This window comes from Schistocerca serialis, chromosome 1, assembly GCF_023864345.2.
Source record: "Schistocerca serialis cubense isolate TAMUIC-IGC-003099 chromosome 1, iqSchSeri2.2, whole genome shotgun sequence".
In the NCBI taxonomy this organism is placed as follows: Eukaryota; Metazoa; Arthropoda; class Insecta; order Orthoptera; family Acrididae; genus Schistocerca; species Schistocerca serialis.
In genome coordinates, this window is record NC_064638.1 from 380547895 (window position 1) to 380571080 (window position 23186).

Consider the following 23186-nt stretch of genomic DNA (forward strand, 5'->3'; position numbering starts at 1 on the left):
GAGAAAAATTTTTATTTTGACACAACCATATTATGTAACATAAAAACTGTTTAAGATTACTGTAATTCTCTACTTTATTATACTAAAACAGTTTAAATGTAAAAAAGCAATACAATGAAGTGTAACCGCAGTTATCACGTAGAAGAGATTACTCACGATTCCCCACGTCTTGGGGTAATTATCCGCAATTCAGTATTAGGCTCCTCAGACCATTGCAGAACGGTTCTGCCCTTGTGCCACGAACAGTTACACTGTTGGAAGATGCCTATTTCGTCGCAGAGAAATTAAGCGTGGAGGGATGCAGATGTTCTGCACTCGTGTACACGTACGCCGCAGCTGTTACGACGCCGTGGATTACTACTGCAGTTCCTACGAAAGTCGGGCTGAATAACCGCCATAGCATAATACTGTACTAACGGGCCTGTGTTCATGGCGTGGTGCACGTTTGGAGCGGTCGTTCACCTGGAAAAAGGAGTAACCTGGCACGAACCGGTGCAACAAGAAACGTCGTTTATCCAACAACCACAAGGCACAAGGCCAGAACCGTTCTGCAATGGTCTGAGGAGCCTAATACTGAATTGGCGCTGATGTCATGGCCACCAAATTCGTCTGACCTGAACCCGATCGAACACACCTGGAACGCTATCAGGTGCCAGCTTACGTTTAGCAGGTTGAAAGGCAGCTACACTGAATCACAGCGCCAGAGATTGCGCCAAATATTATTATTCCGCCGCGCCCACTGGTGCAGTAGTAGTTCAGAGGTTGCCGTGGGCAGTACTTGTTGAGAGGATGCCGAGAACAGTACTAGTTGAGAGCATGTGTGTGCAGTTGTTGTTCTGTTGGGCCAGACAGTAGATGCTGTTCGGTTGGTGTAATGTATAGATGGAAGATGTTGCAATGGTCACAGTGTATTTTTCGTCAATATATATGGAGGTACAAAAAAAAAAAAAAAAAAAAATTTCACATTTCCTTAATGACAATGTATCTTGGTCACAGGTTCAGTCAACAAAGCATCTGGCTCGTGTTCATGTATTAGACCTTTAATTCTGATTTCTATGTGCAATTATAGTATTTCTGGTTTTTCAATTAGTTCATTGTAAATGGTGTTTAAAATACCTTATCATATTGAGGAAGAACCGTGCCAGATACATGTGCGTTGAATCACACTTCCACGCACAGAACAGTTACACTTGTGCTTTGTTGTTTCGTAGCTTTTATAGCTGCAGGGGACTTAATTAATCAATTGTGTTAACGGATATTTCCTTTCATTCTTTATTGTTATTCTATGCAGTCAGATTGCGTACTAATACTAGTCAAGGCCAACCGGTTACGAGACTTCGTAACCGGACACACAGCTACTAATATTATTGCATTTTAATTAAGCCCCCATGCAAGGTCTCGAAGTTTTTTTTCTGCTATGCCAGAATTTCATTGTGCGCTCCACCCGCCTGTAGGGCAATACGGCGATTTTCCAATTCTGCCCATGTACGGGTCAGCAATAACGTAATACACGGTCCAGTGTGGATGACACAGTGGCCACTGCAATCGTAACTGACGATGTTGTCGGGTCACTATGAGAACGCGCATGGGTGGCCTGCTGCAAAGGCCCATGTTCAGCAATGTGCGCGGAACGTGTGCTCCGAAACACATGCGCAGGCAGCAACTTTCTATTCTGTCGTCACATCTGCCTGTACTTCAGAAAGTAGCCAAGGCTCCACGTTTTGTGATGGGGCGTGGACGTCCATCATCTTGTCACCAACTCACGGTTTTCATCATCCTTCAACCTCTTTCTATAAATGCTTACAACAGCAACACGCGAAGCGTCGACGTTTCCGATAAGCTCCTTCACTGGCGCCGTGTCATATCCGTCTGTCCTTTGCCAGTCACTCATGTGAGCGTGTTTCCGGGCCGTATCGTCGCTAGAATGATTTCCCATTCCTCTCTGCTCACCTCATACTTTCCTTGCCACAACACGTGCCCGCAACGTCACTCGGTGGCATTCAGCGGTTATAATATTGTGCCACAGCATATCGTGTTTTGCTCGCTCTCCGTATCTATTAGAGATAGAGCAGCGTGGTTTGTTGTCAAACGTTCAGCACGTCTCGAACTTACGTTTAGCAGGTCTCGAAGTTTTTTTTTCTCCTGTGCCAGAATTTCATCGTGCGCTCCACCTGCCTGTAGGACACATCAAGGCGATTTTAGAGTTCTGCCCATGTACGGGTAAGTATAAACTGTTCTGACTGCTTCATTAATTCGTGCATGAAGGGTAGCAATGTCATTGACTAGTGCTGTGTACACAAAATCCTTGACGTAATCACACAAAAAAGTATGGTGGCGTGACACTGGGAGAGCGCGGAAGCCATGCGATAAGAACAGCATGACCCATCCACCTCCCACGAAAGGTGTCATTTAGCACATCCCGTATATGCAAACTCTACTGTGAGAGTGCGCCACCGTACTGGATGGTGATGGACGGCTTCAGCCCTTCGATCTGTAGAAGCAGGGACTGTTAGAGTATGTTCAGCTAAACATTTCCCGTTACGATTTCTGTTAAACTATCGTGCATTAGGTTGCAGCAAACAATAAGCTTCAGGCTATCAAAGATATGTTCATAATGCATTGCGTGTGTGGTTGGAGCCCTAAAACTTTATTGTTGTGGCGGTCCACATGTCCAGAAATGTGAAACGTTACTACATCTGAAAACAGGCGCTTCTCAGGTAGTCATTGTCGGCATCTACGGAGACCAGTATGGAACACGCAAATGCATACTGCAGGGGATGATCGTTTGGCAGTAGTGCTTTGTGCCCATTTGCACTTTGTGTCCGAAAGGCGTGACCCCTCACATGACACTTTATGGACAGTTGATCTCACTTCTCGGAATTCGCGTGGGGCAAGACGAGTTGACTTCGGGAGTCTGCGATGAAGTGCAGTTTGCACTCCGTCAACATGTGTTTAGACACGGAGGGATTCCACTTCAAAGAAGGTATCTGATACTGCCTGTCTCTTTAAAGTTCTTGAACCACCTCATTATTCTTTTTTGGCCAGTGGTGCCCTTCCACACTGGCGTCGCTAATTCCGAAATATCGTTGTCATAGATCAGTTATATTGTGCAACGATCGTACCTCACATGTTCCCATCACATATTATGTGAGGTTTCCGTACGTCTTCTGCTACTGTAAATAATTCATCTTTACTGTATTGGGATAAATATGGATGAGGGCACTGCATGAGTAGTGAATAAGACCCTTCAATCATGTTTTTAGTTTTGTCTGTGGTTGACTTGCTGGGCAGTCAGTCGTGCAGCGTTGAGGCACTCTTATTTGACGATGATGATTTGGCTTGTGAGACGCACAATGGCATGGTTATCAGCGCCGCTACAAATACCCAGTCTTTTCACTTTCCAGTCTCGCCATTTCTGGAAGAATGATGAAATGATGAGGACGATACAAACACCCAGTCCCCGTGCAGAGAAAATTTCCGACCCGGTCGGGAATCGAGTCCGGGACCCTGTGATCCAAGGGCTGCAACACTAGCTGCGGAGGCATAGTAGCGAACAGTTGAGTTTTTCGGAGAATGAGATCTGTTTTCTGTGAATCTGGGAGAAGCTACTCGGAATACATGATTATAGAGATGAAGACTCATTTATAATAATTTGTTGTTCTTTATATTGGTGAAGGAAATGTTGGAGGAATTTTAAAGGCATGTTTGTTGTTTCTTTGTAATGAGAGAATTTTGTAATTGTTGAGAGTCTTCTTATGCTTTGCAGCCTTTCTGTCAGTAATCAGAGTTCGATTTCTCAAAAACGACTTTCTTTAAAGTAAAACCCACCTCCATGATTCACTGTAAAGTTTCAAACATTCTGTCATGCGTGCGTTGCACCTTACGCCACATGCAGCAACAGGCTTTTTCTCACAAACAAAAAATATTTATAGTAGGTTATTTATCTTTAGCTGCTGCTTCTGCTGATTTGTACATGCTTTCGAGAACGTCAGCACTCCAGACACAAAAACAGTATCTTGAGCAAGGGGTAAGTCACTTTTATTTCAGAGCAGGACTCACCTTGCATTCTTGAGCAAACAGTGGGTACCCAGGATGGTCAGATGTCGTGCTTGTCAGTAGATTAATTTTCAGTGAACAGTGTTGGTTATTTCAAACACTTATTTTCTTCCGAGTAGAGCAGTAATTTATTTTTGTGGACATTCAAAATAAAACACAACACTTCATATAACGCAATGTCCATAATGAACTTAGGTACCAAGTTTTAGTTATACAATTTTCACTGAGCACACAATTAGTTTCCTCTGGCATTTAATTACATTCATTTTTTTCATTTCAAATTTTGCATTTCATAAAGTTTAAAGCTTTATCCCACGTCACTGTTCAGGTGCGCAACATAGGACTACGAACAGTTTTCCTCAGCAGTTGAATACCATACCTGAAGTACACATTACATGAGGAGAAAGATTTTGAAATCAGTTTATTCAGTTTTCCACATACAGACAGTGTTTTTTATAGAAAGATTAGAAGTATATTGTCCATGAGTACAAGTAAACATCTTCTTCCTTGGGCTGTCCATCACAATGTTAGTGAGCTTGGGCCGCTATGCACTTCCCTACCTCTTGTACAAGGTAAAGTTGTTCTAGTCAATGCCCAGCCCTAGTTCTGTTGCAGATGTTCAAACTATGTTAGTGGCGGACTCTGATTCACACTGAATTCGCGCGCTTGGATCATTCGAGCGAATAGCAATACTGAGGCCACATAATTCTGCACCCCTGTCTCGGCAGTTCATGAAAGGGGTTTCTCTGAGCGCCAGCCTGTGCCTTTTGAAAACTTTGCATATTTTTAATATAGCAGTGTGGTGTGTTAGTCCTGAGGTTGGACGTTCATAATCGTCTTGCCTGTAGTAGATCACTGCTGCGTTTGTCGACTCACCCTTGAAACACAGCCTTGTCTTCTTCACTCTCCTCACGTTGATTGGTGTGAAATTCACTGGTACAGTAGACGTCTCATCCCTACCTCACTCTTCAAGGTTGATCCTGCATCTCACCCTTCAGGATTGGTCCTTCGCTTGTAGATTCAGGTCAGACAGGAATGACCCCTCAATAGTGTTGACAGCACTTCAAGTTTACAGGACTATATTGGCTATAAAAAGTTAGACTCGCGTGGCTATCTTGACCGTGAGATGGTATCAGTTGGAAACATGATACCATCGCACTCTGAGCATTGTTGTTGTTGTTGTGGTCTTCAGTCCTGAGACTGGTTTGATGCAGCTCTCCATGCTACTCTATTCTGTGCAAGCTTCTTCATCTCCCAGTACTTACTGCAATCTACATCCTTCTTAATCTGCTTAGTGTATTCTTCTATTGGTCTCCCTCTACGATTTTTACCCTCAACGCTGCCCTCCAGTGCTAAATTTGTGATCCCTTGATGCCTCAGAACATGTCCTAACAACCGGCCCCTTCTTCTTGTCAAGTTGTGCTACAAACTCCTCTTCTCCCCAATTCTATTCAGTACCTCCTCATTAGATATGTGATCTACCCATCTAATCTTCAGCATTGTTCTATAGCACCACATTTCGAAAGCTTCTATTCTCCTCTTGTCCAAACTATTTATCGTCCATACAAATACTTTCATCAGAATCGACTTCCTGACCCTTACATCTATACTCGATGTTAACAATTTTCTCTTCTTCAGAAACGCTTTCCTTGCCATTGCCATTCTACATTTTATATCCTCTCTGCTTCGACCATCATCAGTTATTTTGCTGCCCAAATAGCAAAACTCCTTTACTACTTTAAGTGTCTCATTTCCTAATCTAATTCCCTCAGCATCACCCGACTTAATTCGACTACATTCCATTATCCTCGTTTTGCTTTTGTTGATGTTCATCTTATATCCTCCTTTCAAGACACACTCCATTCCGTTCAACTGCTCTTCCAAGTCCTTTGCTGTCTCTGTCAGAATTACAATGTCATCGGCGAACCTCGAAGTTTTTATTTCTTCTCCATGGATTTTGATACCTACTCCTAATTTTTCTTTTGTTTCTTTTACTGCTTGCTCAATATACAGATTGAATAACATCGGGGATAGGCTACAACCCTGTCTCACTCCCTTCCGAATCACTGCTTCCCTTTCATGCCCCTCGACTCTAAAAACTGCCATCTTGTTTCTGTACAAATTGTAAATAGCCTTTCGCTCCGTGCATATTACTCCTGCCACCTTTAGAATTTGAAAGAGAGTATTCGAGTCAACATTATCAAAAGCTTTCTCTAAGTCTACAAATGTTAGAAACGTAGGTTTGCGTTTCGTTAATCTATTTTCTAAGATAAGTCGTAGGGTCAGTATTGCCTCACGTGTTCCAATATTTCTACAGAATCCAAACTGATCTTCCCCGAGGTCGGCTTCTACCAGTTTTTCCATTCGTCTGTAAAGAATTCGCGTTAGTATTTTGCAGCTGTGACTTATTAAACTGATAGTTCGGTAATTTTCACATCTGTCAACACCTGCTTTCTTTAGGATTGGAATTATTATATTCTTCTTGAAGTCTGAGGGTATTTCGCCTGTCTCATACATCTTGCTCACCAGATGGTAGAGTTTCGTCAGGGCTGGCTCTCCCAAGGCTGTCAGTAGTTGCAATGGAATGTTGTCTACTCCCGGGGCCTTGTTTCGACTCACATCTTTCAGTGCTCTATCAAACTCTTCACGCAGTATCGTATCTCCCATTTCATCTTCATCTACATCCTCTTCCATTTCCATAATATTGTCCTCAAGTGCATCGCCCTTGCATAGACCCTCTATATACTCCTTCCACCTTTCTGCTTTCCCTTCTTTGCTTAGAACTGGGTTTCCATCTGAGCTCTTGATATTCATACAAGTGGTTCTCCTTTCTCCAAAGGTCTCTCTAATTTTCCTGTAGGCAGTATCTATCTTACCCCTAGTGATATGAGCCTCTACATCTTTACATTTGTCCTCTAGCCATCCCTGCTTAGCCATTTTGCGCTTCCTGTCGATCTCATTTTTGAGACGCTTGTATTCCTTTTTGCCTGCTTCATTTACTCTGAGCATTACACGGAATGAATTCACCCTAAAAACGTCTGCGCCCAAACAGAGCTGGGAGTGATGTAGGGAGCGCTGGTCTAGGTGCACGAAGCGAGCTCACCCGTGGGGCGGTGGTGGGCGGCCCGGTTGTCCCAATTGGTCGTGATTGCCGAGTAGCGACCGGCCCAGTCCGCCGTGATGAGCACCCGCTAGCTGCCTCTACCACGGCCAGAGCGCCGACCTCTTCCCGGAACTCTGCTGGCTGCGGCTGCAGGGACTGGACTGTTACGTCGCTAGCGTTTCTCCTGCCGTGCCGTTTCCTTTACCTTCGGGGTCCCCAATATTTCCGCTGAATTAAAGCCGCCTCGCTGTTCGTGCCCGCACACGCGTGCTGACCTAGCAAAACGTGCAGCCGCAGTCATAACCCTTAGCTCTGTGGCAAACAGCGCCAGTAGCAGACCATACCAGTTTCTCGTGTGGGTCCGCAAAACAACCAGGAGCACATTATCATACCTAACGGATACAGTACAAAGACTAGAGGAAACACAGCCGAACTTTCACTAAACCATTTACTAGAACCAATAGTAAATTAATACAGGAGTTCCTCAGGATCGTGTTGCAAGTAGGCTAAAGGTTTTTATGTTGGTAACGCCACGTAGCGCTCTGTATGAAAATCACTGACTGTGCTGTGTGCAGTCTGTGGCTGGTTGTACTGTAGTGTTGGGCAGATGGATGTGAACAGCGCGTAGCGTTGCGCAGTTGGAGGTGAGCCGCCAGCAGTGTTGGATGTGGATAGAGAGATGGCATTGTTTTGAGAGCGGACGATCTGGACGTGTGTCCGTCAGAAAAACGAAATTTGTAAGACTGGAGCCGGCAGCTGGTGGCCGAGCGGTTCTAGGCGCTTCAGTCTGGAACCGCGCGACCGCTACGGTCGCAGGTTCTAATCCTGCCTCGGGCATGGATATGTGTGATGTCATTAGGTTAGTTAGGTTTAAGTAGTTCTAAGTCTAGGGGACTGATGACCTGAGATGTTAAGTCCCATAGTGCTCAGAGCCATTTTGTAAGACTCGATGTCATGAACTGAACACTATTAAGGTAAATACGTTGTTTGTTCTCTATCAAAGTGGTTCAGATGGCTACTTCAGTAGTTAGAATCTTTTATTTAGCTAGCAGCATTGGCGCTCGCTGTATTGCAGTAGTTCGAGTAACGAAGATTTTTCTGAGGTAAGTGATTCATGAAAGGTATAGGTTATTGTTAATCAGGGCCATTCTTTTGTAGGGATTACTGAAAGTCAGATTGCGTTGCGCTAAATATATTGTGTGTCAGTTTAGTGATGAACAGAATAAGTAAAGAGAGAAATGTCTGAATACGTTCAGTTTTGCTCAGCTGTTTGAAAATCATATAACGTAAGAGGTTTTCCAGCACTGTCATTCTTAATTTTTCTAAGGGGATGTTTCAGTGTATTAGGACCAGAATTATTCCATGTATACACTGAATTGACAAAGAAAGTGGCATAGGCATGCGTATTCAAATACGGGGATGAGTGAACAGGCAGAATACGGCGCTGCGGTCGCCAATGCCTACATAAGACAAGTGTCTGGCGCAGTTGTTAGGTCGGTTATTGCTGCTACAATGGCAGGTTATCAACATTTAAGTGAATTTGAAGGTGAAATTATAGTCGGCGTGCATCCATTAATGTCTATTGTGCATTCCGACGGACATGGGCAATTCCAGCAGGACAATGCGATACCCACACGTCCAGAATTGCTGCAGAGTGGCTCCAGGAACTCTCTTCTGAGTTTAAACACTTCCGATGGACACCATACTCCCGAGACTTGAACATTACTGAGCATATCTGGAATGCCTTGCAACGCGCTGTGCTCCGCCGCCTCGTACTCTTACGGATTTATGGACAGCCGTCCAGGATTCGTGGTGTCACTTCCCTCCAGCATTACTTCAGACGTTGCTCGAGTTCATGCCACGTCGTGTTGCAGCACTTCTGCGTGCTCAGGCAGGCCCTACGCGATATTAGGCAAATGTACCAGTTTCTTTGGCTCTTCAGTGTAATTAATGAGGAAATAAGGAAACACATTGCAGGGATGGCAAATGAAACTAGATCTAGACTGAACTAACATTTATAAGGAGTAATACAGATAAAACTCAAAACAGCATGTTCTATCACTGAACAACGTAATTAAAAAACATATTTAAAAGGCGTTTAAAAAGTACCTGTTAAGCGCTACGTTCTACACATCGAGGGCTTACTTGATAACATAGGGTAGCGGTTTGATGAAAAATGTAGCGCAAGTAGGAACTTCTTGCACATGTTGTTTCTGTGTCGGTGAAAACAATAGATACGTGTTTCAGAGTTTCGCTGACCTTCAAAGCAATTACCAGCATTGTGAATAACCAGTTGCCAGCGATGTGGAAGTCGTAGGATACTCTTAGCAATGCCAGTTGCGTTGACAGTTCGAGCGGCGCGGTCTATTGCCCAACGAATTTGTAGCAGCTCTGAAGCGAATGCCGTGAAGAGTTTCCTTCAGCTTAGAAATCGAATTGAACGCATGAGGGCTTAAGTCAGGGGAGTGCAGTAGGTGGCATAACACTTAGCAGCCCCATCAGTCAAACAAATCAGTAACAGCTTGCACTGTACGTGCTTGGGCACTGTCTTGCAAAATGATGGTCAGGTCCTGCAGAAAGTGTCGTCACTTCTGTCTCTAAGCTGGTCGTAGGTTGTGTTCCAAAAATGAACAGCATAGAGACAGAAGTGATGACACTTTCTGCAGGACCTGACCATCATTTTGCAGGACAGTGCTCAAGCACGTACAGTGCAAGCTGTTACTGATTTGTTTGACTGATGGGGCTGCTAAGTGCTGTACCACCAACTGCACTCCACTGACTTAAGCCCTCGTGAGTTTAACACGATTTCTAAACTGAAGGAAACACTTCACGGCATTCGCTTCAGAACTGCTACAAATTCGTCGGGCAATAGACCGTGCCGCTCGAAGTGTCAACACAGCTGGCGCTACTAAGAGTATCTTAAGACTTCCACATCGCTGGCAACGGGTTATACACAATGCTGGTAACTACTTTGAAGGTCAGTAAAACTTTGTAACACGTGTCTATTTTGTACGAGCTGTAAATAAACAGTTGCCACTATCATAGTTCCAACCCTCTTATAGTCTTTGGTTCTGTATAAGTTTCGCTGCTTCTATTACTTCTGACACCTTCTATGTTTTATATTCCCTTTTGACGTACACTGACCTGAAAGTATTTTGAGGTGTGTAATTTCGTGATATGGCGAAAGGAATGAACGTTTACATAAACGTGAAGCTAAATACACAACCAGTCAATTCTGCTTAGCATACTATGTTCATAATGTGAAAAGAAACGGAGGTCTAATCGAAAACAGTGAACCGCGCATAACGTCACCTTCACAAACGGTAAGGAGCTAAGAATTTGCCTCCTAAACTTAAGCTTTAGATTTGTAGAGGTAAACTAGGTACAATTGGTAAGGCCGGCCGAAGTGGCCGTGCGGTTAAAGGCGCTGCAGTCTGGAACCGCAAGACCGTTACGGTCGCAGGTTCGAATCCTGCCTCGGGCATGGATGTTTGTGATGTCCTTAGGTTAGTTAGGTTTAACTAGTTCTAAGTTCTAGGGGACTAATGACCTCAGCAGTTGAGTCCCATAGTGCTCAGAGCCATTTGAACCATTTTTGAACAATTGGTAAGATTTCTCACTAAGAAAATGGTATATAGTTTTTGCTCTTACATTGATTCGTTGTCTCAAATTTTCTGGAATAGTGCGCACACTGCTGTCACTATAGAATTCTACAGCAACTTTTCACTGAGCTCTTACGGCTAGGTCAACAATATCGCATACTGTCGACAAGGAACGACAGGGCACAGTGGCACATTGCCTATGCAAAAGCTATTGGCGCAGTGAATTAACAAACAGAAATCACGAAAATACACCCTTTTATTGCACCTATGATTCATGTTCCGGACCTTAAGATGATATGCCAGACATCTACCTAGGAAAGTTTGACTAATTTAATTATTTATTTAATGCCACATTTTTGTATGATCAGTGCTGTTTTGACGTTTTAGGCCACACCTGTGCTGCAGAGTGCTTGAATGTGCACTGAAATATTTGTTCAAGATTCAATGTTGACACCCTCTAAATTCAGTTTTAGAGTGATGGAAGCGGGGACCTGAAAATAAGCTTTGTCACGCGAAACACATACTGTCATGAATAAATAATACTGAAAGTGACTGGTGCTGTTCTTATTCATCCACCACGGGATGTAAAACAACGTATTATGATTCTGTGAGTCAATAGGTTGAAAGAGTGACAGTTATTAACTTTCGTAATTAATACATACGTAATGTATGTAACATAGTAGAATAAACAGGTATATAACTTTATTCTTAATATTTGCACTATTCTTCGTCAGTTGCTACTTGCTGTTGTTCGTCATGTCGATTACTCTTATCTACAGAATAACGACTATTTAACAAACTAATATCACAACAATTCCCCGACGTAAGGCACACGTGAATCGTACCATTTTCACGTCTCACATTTCACACATTGTGTTTCTTCTTGCGTTGATGATGCATCTCTCTTTACACTATACAGCTGGCGGTTATCTGCAGTCTTTGTTCAAAAAAAATGGTTCAAATGGCTCTGAGTACTATGGGACTTAACTTCTGAGGTCATCAGTCCCCTAGAACTTAGAACTACTTAAACCTAACTAACGTAAGGACATCACACACATCCATGCCCGAGGCAGGATTCGAACCTGCGACCGTAGCGGTCACACGGTTCCAGACTGAAGCGCCTAGAACCGCAAGGCCACACCGGCCGCCCACTCTTTGTTACTACATTGCTTAGTTGGTTACAGATCTGATAACCAGCAGTCATCTTTTCGTTCACTTCTCACATTTGGTTTATTAATTAGTTAACAATAAATTCTCAGTTCAGCTCTGATTTTTTTCATTACTTATCTATTCCCTCCGATCGCAATTTTTTACGCGCCCCCCCCTTAATTTCTTTTCCGTTGGCCTGTATTTGCATTTCGTCTTGGTTTCGTATTGTCTGCGATTCTGAGTCGTTTGTCAAAACAGTTGTGACTATTACGTTACAAAATTTTATTTTTCTTTCTATCCGTACTTTGTTGCCTGCATTTTCAAAGTAGACTACTGTTGTCCTTTCACCCAATAGACGAGTCAGACTAAAACACATTGCTGTAAACATAATGCTGTAGGTGTATGAGCCGCTGAGAACCAAAGTGGTCTAATTCAAAAATATTATTTTTTGAGCTACACCACTCAGTTTTCTCACAATGCACGGAAATTTGTTCTAGAGAAGTGGGATAACGGTAACTCCCAATGGAGCCACTTGAGAGCTCCAAGTGCATTCTTGCTCACAGGCCAGATTGAATTGCGTTCGCGGTAATAGTGGTACAAGTCAAGCGGCAAGGCCACGTGGTTTTGTTCTTCTGTTCTGTCTAGCGTGTTTATTTACTAAAATCAAAAAAGCATTGTAGCAGTGCTAGTAAGTATGAGCATTGTTCTCTTCCTTCAGATCTGTAATACCTAGATGTTCTTAAAGCAGATATTGTCTCTATAAGGGAAGTTAGCACTCCATGTTGAAGTATAGGTTAACGCTGCACGAGTCACGCAATGAAGTCTCACATTAAATACATAAACCACAAAACTTATCTCTCTAACAATGCTGTGTGGTCTGTCATCAAGACAAAAACAAAAGACATGATGACACTTCTCCCGTACATCCCTCTGGTGCACCACGGTTTCTTCAATCAACTCACAACTGCGAATTCGGGTCAGGAATCTGGACATCGACATGCTGACTCTTCGGCAGAGGAAGATGATGTGGACGGTGAAATCGAGTAAACAGACATGCGCCATTATAAAGCCTCTTGAAATATCACCATGACAAGAATTACACTTCAAAAAATTTCGACATTTAGAAACAACAATTTATTTATAATACGTAGGTGAATGCACTGTTGAACTAATCAATAGATAACATTCCAGCAGGTAACAACAATAATGCAATTCTTTTAATTCAGTTTGTGAGATAAAAGTGCATAATGGGAGCTGTAAGTGCAGACTCACATTTACTGTATCACATTGTATATGCTTTATAAATAAATTGCAGTTAAGGAGATTAAAAGATAGCATATTCCTACTCAGGTATTCAACTCCGCCAAAACTTTTATAAGAAGAGTGGTAAAGCTCTTGATTTATACCAGTTAAATTTCATTATGAGAAAATCTCCGTGAGAAAAAGTGGTACTCCAACTTCCAGGGACTATAAAAAGGAATTTAAGATACAAATAACTAAAATGTCTGTAGTAAATGTGCTTATAATATTTCATTCGTACATTTCATCAAATGAACCACGAATTACTGTAAATTATGAATTTATATTAAACGAAACGCAAAACCTTTCATTTCTCCGAAGTGGGAAAAATTGAGTTATACCACTTTGGGTCTCAGCGGCTCACATGTTCCAGCAGCACATAGCAATATGGTTCTGGACGTAGCCATCTACTCAAACCTTTATCTATACAGTGCTCTCTACAATTGTAGCAGTAGGGGAGCATAAAATGGTCTCTACATTCTGAATGTCCTCCCTTATACTCAGAAGTAACGCCTCTTCTCTGCTGCAGCGATAAAAAAAAGTCCCAGACGACGAAGGTCGTTGGAAACAGATACAACGAAACACCAGTCAGAAATCTACAACTGAATTACGGTCACTTGCGAACTGTTGTAGAATGTAGGAAGAGCTATAGTAAATGATATACTGTACTGACATTTTAAACAGCTGAACTGCTTAACATGCACGCCTGCTTAGGCACGTACCTTTGCTTGCAACAGACGCATTTAGAAAGATCCTTCGTAAGTAAGCTATAGTACTGCTGAACACAGAAGTGGTGGGTGTGGTGCTTTAGTTTATGATACAATCTCAGAGGAAATCTCACATGTCTTCAAAAATCTATGATAAAACGAAAATGAAGAAAGTGGTTTAGCATCCCATCGACGTAGAGGGATAGTTCTCTTTTTTAACGAGCCATCGTTTCCTAATCGATTTAGGTAAACTACAGAAAATGTAAAACAGGATCTGAATCCTCTCCTATCGAATACAAGTCAGCTGCCATGCTAGGATACAGAATTACTGTTACGGTAAATTCGATGCTCATGAACTAGGAACTTCAATTGGGTGTCGCAACAATAGTCTTCGTGTTAGAAAAACCGACTCGTCGGTGGGTGCAATGAATGTTGACTTCCCCGAAAAAAGCACTCGGCAAGAGAAGGTAGACGTGTTCACACCAGTCCCTGAGAGCTTCTACTGAAGAGTTAATACAGAAAAACTTAGCTTGCTTACACCATCTGGATACTGTAAAATGCGGCACTGACACAATTTAAATTTATTTGCAGCAACTAAGTGGCAGTATACTGTGAGAGTATTTTATTTTTAATTTTTTGCCACGGTGACCTAATCACTCGTATAATTCGGCAGAAGTGGAATAAATGCATACTGAGCAGTATAATTCGACGAAGAGTACTGCTACACCTCCACAAGACAGAATTCGTACCCATCGCGCGTCAGAGAGCATTTCTGCGTATTTCTGCCCCGTTACGCTGTTTGTTTTCACTTCGAAGCTGCTCGTGTTTTTTCATTTCCCAGAGTGCTGTAGCTTTGCGCAACGCCACCCTTCTTAAACCCAGTAGGTGCTGCTGTCTTGCGGCCAAGCGAACAAACACTAGAAGTACATGTGAACCGTAAAAGGACTTTCAACAAAGGAAGGTGCCTCTTCCGTCGTTTTTGCGCACTCTCGTCTGGAAATAAGAAGTGTTCGTCGACCACAATATTACTGTACCTGGGAGTTACGGCGCTTCTTTCGGTTTATTGAGAGTCAGCGCGTAATCGAGGTTGACGGTTTAAGCACAATAGATCTGAAAACAGCTGACAGTGTGATGTGCTTTCCTTAGCCGCCGCTGTACTTGTTTACTGTAACGTTACCGTGTGTTTCCGATAATGACCAATTGCAATAATATCGCGGTTGAGCAGTAAGACACCATAATCTGTACAAGAAAAGCTATATCAGTGAAATGCATAGCAAATAATGGAACGTTCGATTATTTAGTATTCTTCCAATACTGATGGCTTTTGATTTCCTTGACTACTGAGCCTTCTACAAAGTACAAAGCATTTCTTTTTTGGGTCTCCTAACATTTTTGCTACTTTCTGTACGAGTCTATTTATTTCTTTGCACTCACCTTCAAGTTCTCTTGATGTTATGGTGCGTCTTTCTGCGCCTTTATTTTCACTAAGAAACACAAAACACCGACAGAAAACCGTTAGATAACAAAGTCCAAAACAATTTTTGTCATCGATCAAAAGTCAGAGAACGAGCCCAAAACTGAAAAAAAAACAGCTGCGGATCATTGCACAGCATTTCCGAATTCCACTTTCTCCGCAACTCGTTCGGGTTTGCGTAGCTCATGTTAGGTTTACATTTGTCCGTGCAAAGGTTGTGTCTCGTGCCATGTATTGAAAAAGATAATTCAGAAGGCGTCTTCATACATGTTAGACATGTATGTGTCGGAAAGACATGTTAATTTAAGAGGTGGAATCCGGAGATCGTCTCAGGGAGAGCAGCGAGAGGAAAGACGACGGGGACCGATAGGAAGTGGTTAGGCACACAACTGAAGATTTACGAGACAGTTTTCATGATTAATAGAAATGGATATTTGTTGAGGCATTTCGGGCGTGTGAACAAACGGAGAGCGCTTCTCTGTACTCTGTTCATCATAAGAATAAACCTGATCTTGCCGGCCGAGGTGACCGAGCGGTTCTAGGCGCTACAGTCTGGAAGCGCGCGACCGCTACGGTCGCAGGTTCGGATCCTGCCTCGGGCATGGATGTGTGTGATGTCCTTAGGTTAGTTAGGTTTAAGTATTTCTAAGTTCTAGGGGACTGATGACCTCAGAAGTTATTACGCCACGTATTCTACCGCGTTAGCTAGAATTTCATTGGATTTCGTTTCACGTGGAGCGGAAGCCAAGCTGTGACCAGTACAGCCGAGTACGATCGTAAGGATACGTTTTATGCTGTGTTAAACGCACGTAGACCGAGCGATAATGCGAGACAACAGCTTTACAGTCCCATTTAACTTTGACAGCGCTGGCCAGCCACCGTTCCAACTAAGCTGCAATGGCGTGAGCATTTGCAGTACAGAAGTAAAAAGAGACGAGCAAAGAAACATTGCAGCTTCGAATCTCACTTAATTTTACAAAAGAATGAAATAATATTCGGCAAAATTCCAACACAACCGCGCGCTTCTTAGGTGACCAGACAGAAAGCATAAAATGCTCACCTTCACACCTTGCATAGTATTCTAATTACAAACAAGAGTGATGAAAATTCCTAACTTAAACACAGGGTAATTTTTCTGAGTGAGCTATGTGTGATGGAAAAGCGCACTGCAGTGATTTCACCATACTGTTGAATACTGAAGCCAATGAAGGTGTTAATTACAGTCAGTCGTTAGGTAATCTCTTAGCTCCTTCCTCATCCGAATCCGAGAAATACGTTTCAGTTCTGAAATTGTCATCTGATACGTTTATAACGAGTCGATCAACAACAGAATCCACGAAGCCGCCACAGGCGCCGCATTTGCTCCTCTTCTTTTGTGACGTGCCGTTCTACATCCCACCAGCGTTCGGGAGCAACATGTGAAAAAGCTGCGTGCATTAGTTCCATTACGTCTGGCAGCTTAACAGTCATGTTATTTCTCAGTGCAAATCCCTTAACCTGGCTCCAGGTCAGTTCTGTTGGGTTCATATTGTAATGGTACAGCGGTAAATGTAAAAATGCAGCATCTGTATGGTGTGCTCGATGCTGTGAAAATGATTGTTTTTCACATTTCCGCGACACTTATCTTCAGCTGTGGTATAAAAAAATGGACACAGTCAAAATAAAGATTGTTTGGTTTTTCACTTTTGTCTTAAATTAAATAGTTATTTTTTCTTAATTTGAGCAACCTTTATTAACAGTCTTTCATAAAATTATATAGTTATGCATTTATATTTGAATTGAAAACAGGAGTGTCACGTGCAATAGGTAATTAGAAACAAGAAGACGTGTATTATTCATAAAAAAAGTGATGATGAATTTTACAATTACAAGATGTAGGTATTTCAAATTGAAAGATAAAAAAATAACTCTGAGGAGACTTCAACCATCGAACCATGATCTGCAGAACATTACAAATTTACTCCGCTACCGATTGCGCTGTACATATATTATAGGTTAATGCCTTGATTGTGTCTAATACAGTCCCTAGGAAAACTTAAAAGGCGAATATCTCCCTAAATTTTTGAAAAACATTAAGAACAACCTTTTTCTCAGCACTTTTTAATCGTGTTCCACTACGGAACAACGAGCAGCCGGCCGAAGTGGCCGAGCGGTTCTAGGCGCTACAGTCTGGAACCGCGCGACCGCTACGGTCGCAGGTTCGAATCCTGCCTCGGGCATGGATGTGTGTGATGTCCTTAGGTTAGTTGGGATTAAGTAGTTCTGAGTTCTGGGGGACTGATGACCTCAGATGTTAAGTCCCATGGTGCTCAGAGCCATTTGAACAACGAGCAGCCCCAGCCATATTGATACTGCGTGTTAACAGCGCGACAATCCAAGCACAACAGCGCATAGACTGCGACTCTGCACGATTTTTGAAATAAAAGCTACATATCTAAAGATTGATTAAGAAATACGTCGGTACTTGTTAATACATTTGAATATCATAAACTTTCATTAACGTAACATGATGATAATATAGGCTGTCCCAAATGGACTGACCCGATTTTATGGCTCAAATGGTTCAAATGGCTCTGAGCACTATGGGACTTAACATCTGAGGTCATCAGTCCCCTAGAACTTAGAACTACTTAAACCTAACTAACCTAAGGACATCACACACATCCATGCCCGAGGCAGGATTCGAACCTGCGACCGTAGCAGTCGCGCGGTTCCGGACTGAAGCGCTTAGAACCGCAGGGCCACCGCGGCCGGCGACCCGATTTTAGCTTGTAATAATGTTGAGATAAATCTCACTAGGTAACTGAAACAGCGCTAGATGTAATCGGCATGGTCTAGAGTTTCAGAAAAAAACCGCTAGGTGTCGCTTCGAGCGCTGACCTGGAGCGTGGACATGGAAGATGACACTTTTATGTCACGGTTGATATTCAGCGATGAGGCAACTTTCCATATTAGCGGGAAGGTTCACCATCATAATGTGCCTATATGGGGGCTCGAAAATCTTCATGAAACAATTGAACACGAACGTGAGTCACCAAAAGTGAATGTTTTTTGTGCTGTTTCGCAAAGCAAGGCTTATGGACCCAACTTTCTTTGAGGAAGAAACCGTAACAGGACAACCATATCCTGCAATGCTACTGAACTGGTTATTGCCACAACCTGACTCTGACAATTTCGTCTATCAGCAAGATGGAGCACCACCGCACTGGCACAACAACGTGCGCAGTTTCTTCAATGCCAACGTGCCTCACCGTTGGATAAGGCGTACAGGACTGCGAGACCAGGCTTTACACTTTTGGCCTCCTAGGTCCTCTGACTTAACACCATGTGATTTCTTCCTGTGGGGATATGTTAAACAATGTGTTTACGTTCCTCCCTTACCTCGTGACATTGATGAACTAAAAACTAGAATATCAGCTGCTGTAGCTTCAGTGACAGAGGACACCTTCGGCTATCGGCTAGATGTCGTCCGTGCAGCCAATGGAGGACATAGTGAACATTTGTGGTGGATTTTTATAAACTTCTGTCTTTTCTGAGTAATTTAGTATGCAAATCGTTGGTGTTAAGTCCTTCTTCCCAGTAAATGGTTGGCTCTGAGCACTATGGGACTTAACATCTATGGTCATCAATCCCCTAGAACTTAGAACTACTTAAACCTAACTAACCTAAGGACATCACAAACATCCATGCCCGAGGCAGGATTCGAACCTACGACCGTAGCAGTCTTGCGGTTCCAGACTGCAGAGCCTTTAACCGCACGGCCACTTCGGCCGGCACGGTAGCTCAGCGTGTTGGGTCAGAGAGTTGGTAGGCCTCTGTAATAAGAAACTGAGTGAAAGGATCAACAACGAACTTGAACGGATGTCATGTGACGTCCGCAACGACCAAACACAACGATCAAAAACGAACAAAATGCAAAAAAAAAAAAAAAAAGTGGTCAGCGCGACAGACTGTCATTCCTAAGGGACCGGGTTTGATTGCCGACTGGGTCGAAGATTTTTCTCCGCTCAGGGACTGGGTGTTGCGTTGTATTGTCCTAATCATCATCATTTCATCCCCATCGACGCGTAAGTCGCCGAAGTGGCGTCAAATAGAAAGACTTACACCCGGCGAACGGTCTACCCGACGGGAGGCCCTAGTCACACGACATTTACTTAGCTCTACCTGATATGTTTACGAAAATTAACAGGCGAAAAATTGCTATGCTAGCTCCGTTTCGACGCGCATTTCCCCTCTTGCCCATATGCTAATCGTACTGCTCTGTTTCTAATATATTTACATAAAAGCTTCAACATCCATGAACATATTATAAGGCAAAAAGGAAAGGTCCATGTCCTGTCAGTAAAGGCATCGACCTATAAAGGTTCCATTACAAAAAGCGCGACACAAATTTATAACAATCTTTCAAATAAGATAAAAATTATTTCATCCAGTGAACCCCCAAAGCCTTTTTTATGAGAGGCGTTCAATAAGTAATGCAACACATTTCTTTCTGAAAGCAAGTTTGTTTTCATTCAGGATACCAAAACACAACGTTATTCCACACTCTTTTCGCTACAAACCTTATTGTTCAACATAATCTCCGTTCACTGCGACGGCCTTGCGCTTCCTTACTCGGACTGCCTGTACCACTTTACTGGTCGACGTCTTGGCAACGTGTTGCTGCATCAACAACCTTCCCATTACGCACGTACTGCTTCCCGCACAGTGCGTCCTTCAGTGGGCTAAACAGATGGAAGTTGGAAGGTGCGAGATCCGGGATGTAGGGTGGATAATGAAGAACAGTCGAATGAAGTTTTGTGTGTTCCTCTCGGCTGAGACCTTCCGTTCGCATGGAAAAGGAGAAATAAGTTAGCATTTTTGTGGCGCCGAACACACCGAAAGTCGTTTCTTCAATTTTCTGAGGGTAGCGCTATATACCTGTTGATCAAAAAGTCAGTATCAATTTGAAAACTTAATAAACCACGGAATAATGCAGATAGAGAGGTAAAAATTGACACACATGCTTGGAATGACATAGGGTTTTATTAGAACAAAAAAAAAAAAAAACAAAGTTCACAAAATGTCCGACAGATGGCGCTGCACAGCAAAACGTCAGTGACTGCGCATGACAATCGTGTATAAAAGGAGCTGTAATGAGAGAAAGAATCAGATGCGCCAGCAGTCGCAGCAAGTTGACGTTATCTGAAAATGCGCTTTTAGTGAAGCTGTATTATCAGCATGGGGAATGTGCTAGTTCAGCGTTACGATCCTATCGCCATAGGAAGGGATTCGAACGGGTAAAGATCCGTTGACAAATGCAGCTGTGGCGAGAATATTTCGAAGTTCGAAGCCGCGGGTTGTTTAGACGATAGACCCCGTAATGGCCGACCGAGCACAAGGCGTAACGCTGCTGAGACAGTTCAGGAAGAAATGGAGACTGTAGCGGGGAAGTCAGCGCTCGTGGAGTCGCACGTCGCACCGGCATTCCATACACTACTGTTTGGTTGGCACTGAGGCGTACCCTCCGATGCTATCCGTACAAAATCCATCGGCACCATGAACTGTTACCTGGCGATTTAGTGAAGCGGAGTGCATTTCCGGTGTGGGCGTTTCAAAAGATGGTTGAAGATGACAATTGGCTGAGTAACGTGTTGTGGACCGACGAAGCTCATTTCACGCTCCGAGGGTCTGTCAACACCCACAACTGCAGAATTTGGGCTACCGAAAATCCTAGAACTGTCGTGGAAACTCCATTGCACGACGATAAAGTCACGGTATGGGTTGGATTTACCACATCTACTGTTATCGGGCCTTTTCTCTTCGAGGAAATGCGTGATTCTGGTTTTATAACTGCTGAAGTCGCAAGTTGGCTCTGAGCACTATGGGACTCAACTGCGGAGGTCATCAGTCCCCTAGAACTTAGAACTAGTTAAACCTAACTAACCTAAGGACATCACAAACATCCATGCCCGAGGCAGGATTCGAACCTGCGACCGTAGCGGTCTTGCGGTTCCAGACTGCAGCGCCTTTAACCGCACGGCCACTTCGGCCGGCAGTCGCAAGTGTATCGTGATCGACCGACATCTCTAGGGATGCTGAAAGACAACATCCGACGCCAATGCCTCACCATAACTCCGGACATGCTTTACATTATTCCACGACTATAGCTATTGTTGAGGAATGATGGTGGACATATTGAGCATTTCCTGTAAAGAACATCATCTTTGCTTTGTCTTACTTTGTTATGCTAATTATCTAATTATTGCTATGCTGATCAGATGAAGCGCCATCTGTCGGACATTTTTTGAACTTTTGTATTTTTTTTTTTTTGTTCTAATAAAACCCCATGTCATTCCAAGCATGTGCGCCAATTTGTACCTCTCTATCTACATTATTCCGTGATTTATTCAGTTTTCAAATTTGTACTGCCTTTTTGATGACCCGGTACTTCAGAGTTGATCGTTGCACCATGAGGGAGACATCAAACAGAATAACACCTTTAGTGTCTCAGAAGACCGTCGTCAAGACTTTACCAGCTTGGGGTACGGCTTTCAACTTTTTCTTTTTTCAGAGGAGAGGTGGTGTGGCGCCACGCATTGGTTTGCCATTTTGTTTCCGCTTCAAAGTCATGAAGCCTTGTTTCATCGCGAGTGACGAAGTTCGTCAAACAATTGTCAGGATCAGCCTCTTGACGTGCAAACAGTTCCGCACAGATGGTCGTTCGTTGCTCTTTGCAGTGTTCTTTTAGGCAGCAAGGAACTCACTGGGCACACACCCTCCAGTACGCCATCCGATGGACGAGTGTATCAGCACGGTCAACAGAGACATGCAGGTGAGTTGCGAGTTGTTTGTCATCCATCGATCACCTGGAATGAGAGTGTCCGCACGTTGCAACATTGCAGGAGTCACAACCGTATGAGGCCAGCAGGCACACGCAAGATGGTATAGGTTTGCGCGACCTTGTCGCGATGATGACACCGTGGTTTTGTTCAATGCCAGGTCTCCGCTGACATTCTGGAAGCGTCTATGAATATCTGCAATGCTCTGGTTTCTCGCAAAAGAAAGTCTGTGACAGCTCTCTGCTTGGAACGCACCTCTGTTACAGACGCCATTTTCAAGGCTACGTATTAGAATTTCATGAAACTATAGAGCCTGAAGAAGGAATATTCCACGATGTTCCGCGACAAATTTTGCATTTTTCCAACCGAAACTAGCGGAGATAAAAATTGTTGAATTTCTTATTCAACGCCCCACGTACTGGATCACTGCTTCTATTCGGCAGCACAATTTTCAGAACATGTGAAAAATGAAACTTGAGACAAGACAGTACTAAATATCCTAATGAAAGTAGTGCAAACTCTCTTGTATATAAAGCAAAAAAATCATTTATTTATTGCAGTACTGGTGTTATATTTTCTGTATTTCTTCTAAATGTGTGTGTCTGTGTGTGTGTGTGTGTGTGTGTGTGTGTGTGAGAGAGAGAGAGAGAGAGAGAGAGAGATAAGAGATAGAGACAGAGACAGAGGCAGAGGTAGTGATGGTGCACGTTTACATGTTATATACAGTATTTACAGAACGCATATTTATGAAGTACTTAAGGATCCAAAAATCTAGAAAGTTCTTTAAATGAATAAACAAATTCCGAACCACAATAGAATGAGGCAGCGATTTAGAAGGTAATCTTACAATTCGATGGTCAAGAGTTTCCTGACATGTTCACAAAATCGAACAAATTCCTGAGACAGAATGCTCTTACTTACTTACTTAACATCGAATATTACAAAACATACTTTTGTTAAATTGTAAGGGGCGTT